The following is a 4,317-nucleotide window of genomic DNA, read 5'->3' on the forward strand; positions in this document are numbered from 1 at the left end:
CTGGCTCACCACATGCCGCTCTGGCCCCAGTCTCCAGGCAACAGTCACCGTGGGCTTCGTTCAGGATTCTCTGGCCGTGCCATAGCCTTCCCTTCTGCAGGCCTTTGACTGCCGTTCCTCAGCCTGGATCATTCCCCCTTCTCCCTCCTGTCCCCTCTCCAACACACGCACCTGACACCATTCACCTAGCTAACGTGTCCTCAGCTAACATGTCACTTCTGTGAAGGCTCCTCTAGCCTCCCAGACTAGGTTAGGCCCCCTGACATATCCTCCCCGGCCCCTGGGCCTTCTCCCCTACGGCACTCATCTCAGTGATCGTGAATTAATTAGCTTTGTGACGGCTTGTTAATGTCTGTCCTCCTCACTCAGCTGTGAACTCTGTCTTGCTCATGCCTGGTCGCAGCACTTGGCACAGACCTTGGCATGTGCTAGGTGCTCAATGCATTTGGTGAATCAATGGCTGGGCAAATACTACTTATATTTATTCCTGAGAATCTTTTCTGGTTCCTTCTGTCCTTGCTTTAGATTTTTCTCTGTCGCTGCAAAGAAGGACCCTGATGCCAGGGCGAGTGGAGCTCTCTCCCCAGGCTAGCCCAGCTCTCTGACCCACTCCTTTCCAAGGAGTTTATGCAGAGTACTATGCAGAGTACTTTTTTTTTTTAACCAAGCCACTCTAGAAGCCAGAGGTGCATCAGAAAATCAAATCAAAGTCCAAGGTGTGGTATCTGATCCCTCAGAATATGTACCAAACAATGGGACATCCCCCTTGGCTATTGTGTCTACCAGATGAGACTGCTTTTCTTTTCTCACCCCTCCTTGCTGCCTCCTCACAGCTTCCAATAGGGATGCCTGATTTGAAGTGTCCTTTTCCGGACCCTTTCTTGATGGAATGTCTCTGGGGCAGAGGCTGTCTTTGGCTTGTGTCTAGTTTTAAGTGGATCAGGACTAAGGGTTACATCCTGGTATTTTGTTTCTTTGTTTCTTTCTTTCTCTCTCTCTTTCTTTCTTTTTTTCTTTGTGACAAGGTCTCACTCTGTCATCCCGGCTACAGTGCAGTGGCATCCTCATAGCTCACTGCAACCTCCAACTCCTGGGCTCAGCAATCCTCCTGCCTCAGCCTCCCGAGTAACTGGGACTACAGGTGCAAGCCACCACACCCAGCTAATTTTTCTATTTTTTGTAGAGATGGGGTCTCGCTCTTGCTCAGGCTGGTCTCAAACTCCCGAGCTCAAGAAATTCTCCCGCCTCGGCTTCCCAAAATGTGAGGATAACAGGTGTGAGCCACTGCACCTGGCCCCATCCTGGTATTTTTACATTTCAGCACTTGTGGTTTTGAGCACTCGTTTGTGTTACGCACACAGCTCTTTTTTTTTCTTCGTCCCCGCCCTCACCACGGCTCTTGCTGGAAATGGTCAATTTGTTGATCTCTGAAAAACTGAATTTGTATAGGGCATTGTTTAGAAATGATTTTGGCAGTTTTTGTTAACTAACTTGTTCCATTTTGTAGACGTTCCTCCTTAGGGACCTCTGGAAAGCTGAGACCCGAGAGGTGGCTTGCCCTGCCTCTGCAGCTACCTCCAGTGGTGTCGAATCCCAGAGGTCCGGCAACCCTGGGATTTACTCCCCCTAGTGGTTCGACAAAATGTATTATTTTGATAGAAAGGACACTTTAAGCTGCAGTTCCCAGCTCTGAATGTGCGGCTGTTAGAATCCTCCTGCTGCAAATCAGGGATAAAATTAGTTGCCCCGCCGGTGGGGCCTCTGAGAAGAGAACGAGAAAGGGGCTCGTGGAGGTGGAGGGCGTGGAAGGGCGGATAAAACTGCTTTGTTTGCAATTCCTGTCCCAGATAGGTTTGTCTGGGAACTGCCAGAGACTGACGTTCCAAGGATGCTTTGCTGCCAAAGTCCCAGAAACGAAGGCAAGAACCAAGCACGATCTAAGGGAAAGCAGGAGGGATCAACAAAAAGAAAGAAAAGGAAAGTGGAGAAAAGCAGGCATGCAGTGTTTGAAGTCCTTTCTTGCCTTGCTCAGGTAGCTGGACAAAGCAGTCACAGCTCTTCCTGTCTCGAGGTGTCCGTCTGGGGCTTTCCTGTCGGGGGCTGGTAGGTTTCTCCTTTCGTTTTGTTACATTTCTCTTTCTGAAGGACATAACTTGGCCTACAGTCTAGTCAAGACAGTGTTTTCGTGAGTCATGTTCTCACAGGCTTGCGCTGCGTTGCAATTACTGTTGTTTGGTGTATCAGGTCTAGTTCTACATTGCGCCGTGAATAAGAGCTGCTCTTAATCTGCCAGCCTTTTGTGTTTTCTCATCAAGAGGAGGATAGCTTGCCCTTCTCCTTTTGCCTTCACAAGCCCCAGAGAGACCCCAAGGGAAGCCACACTACCCACCCCCCTTTTTTTAAGTAGCCCGATCACTCGTCACCATCCGTGCGGTAGATTTCTTTAGCGTCTGCAGAGGATGCCTAATGAAGGAGTCTGGGCAATGCACGAGAGACGAAATAATATCTACACCTAAGGACAAACTGCGGAGAAATGCTACGTTTGAGGTTTGGGATGGCAGCTCTTCTCCTTTGGCGCACAGATATCTCAGGAAGTTCTCTGAGGCTGGTGTCATGAAATCTGAGAGACTTCTCAATTAAATTGGTGTTTATTTGAAAACTGCCCTTGGTGATTCTAACGTGAGAACCATCAGTCTAGATGCACGTCGAAGCCAGTGGGTGAGGAAGGCCGGGTTAGCTGAGAGGCAGGCTGGGGCCACACTTCACCCCACCGGTTCTTCAGAGCCTCCGCCCCACCCTCTCAGCCTCAGATTTCCCTCCCTTGTCTGTCTGCTCCTCCCTCCTCCACTCAGGCACCCGTCACTTCCTCCAGTGGAAACCTCTGCGTTCCTTCAGTGTTCCTCCCTCCTGGGCTGCACCCTGATGCCTTCAGGCACCTTCCTCCCAGCCTGGCCTCTTCCCTCTGCCACTGCAGAACCTTCCACACCCTTCCCACCGCCCTGCACCACTGATGCTGACTTTGGCTTCCACCAGCTTGTTCACTCCCCTCAACCCCACAACCCGATCTTCCCTCTTTGAGCCTCAGTGAAGTGGAGTGACGAGGCAAGCTTGTGAAGCTTTCTGGATCTCAGTTTCCTGACCTGTGAAAGGGGAATAATTTATAACTTCATGGGAGCTTTGCATGAGTTTCACGAGACCACATGCGTGCGATGAGCTGGCGTGTAATAACGGATCCTGGACGAGGCCCAGAAATCCGCATGTTTCTAACACCTCAGTGATAACAGTGGGTGGTATGGACTACACTGAGAAATGCTGGTGAAGACAGTGGTTCTGCACCTGGCTGGGCATTAGAGTCCTCTGGGGAGCTTTAAAGACATTCAGGTGCCCAGGCTAACCCTGAGCCAATTAAGTCAGAAGTTCCGGGTGTGGAGACCTAGTTGTCCGTGGTTTTAATAGCCCCAAAGGTGATTCCAATGTTCAGCCAAAGTTAAAAGCAAAGGCTTTGAGGGCAGCAGGACTGGGCTGTACTGAGTTGGGGCCAGTTGCTAACCTCCGAGCCTCAGTTTCTCTGAAGAATGGGAATAACATGTATACTCGACTGTTTGATGATGCAGGTTGGTTGAGATAATTCTGTACAATGGTTGGCATGGAGCCTGGCACACTGCCCGCTGTTGACTGGGTTTGGGAGCTGGCGGGGGGTACATCAGAGGCCCTGGCAGACCGAGCCCCTCTTAGCAGCCCACCCAGAGCACCTCGGCCCTCTGGGATCCAGGCTCTCCTGTGTGTTGCTGCTCTGGTCCCAGCAAGTTTATGAATCAGGTTCTGAGCATGATTCACAGGGGCCAGGGCGGGGAGCTCATGCCAATGATCCTGTTTTAAAGCATTTAATGCAAAATGCTATTCGGTTTAAACAATTAGTAATGATTAAATGAAAAAGACAAACCAACAGTATTAGTTTCATTCGTTGTTGTTGCTCAATTGCCAATATGCGGTATGTTACCTAACTTAACGGGTTAAAATTTTGTTTAGTGCGTAGCGACCTGGAACCATGGCCACCACTTATAATATTCTGTGAAAATAAGTATTCTGAGGTCTAAACATACAGCTTATAAATCCCCCCTTTTTTTTTTTTTTGAGACAGAGTCTCACTCTTTTGCCCGGGCTAGAGTGAGTCCGTGGCGTCAGCCTAGCTCACAGCAACCTCGAACTCCTGGGCTCAAGCAATCCTGCCTCAGCCTCCCGAGTAGCTGGGACTACAGGCATGCGCCACCATGCCCGGCTAATTTTTTCTATATATTTTTAGTTGTCCGATTAATT

At 49.8% G+C, this 4,317-nt stretch overlaps 1 protein-coding gene across 1 annotated transcript in view; it reads left to right on the plus strand.

The window, feature by feature from the left end:
* Positions 1-2,066: 2,066 nt before the first annotated feature.
* MGST2 (microsomal glutathione S-transferase 2) overlaps positions 2,067-4,317 on the plus strand; it is a 36,511-nt gene continuing 34,260 nt past the window's right edge. Inside the window, exon 1 of the mRNA XM_012654920.1 lies at positions 2,067-2,103. The gene's annotated coding sequence lies outside the window, so the exon portion shown is untranslated. The remainder of the gene's footprint in view (positions 2,104-4,317) is intronic.

This window comes from Propithecus coquereli, unplaced genomic scaffold (genome assembly GCF_000956105.1).
Source record: "Propithecus coquereli isolate 6110/MARCELLA unplaced genomic scaffold, Pcoq_1.0 Scaffold112, whole genome shotgun sequence".
NCBI classification, from domain to species: Eukaryota; Metazoa; Chordata; class Mammalia; order Primates; family Indriidae; genus Propithecus; species Propithecus coquereli.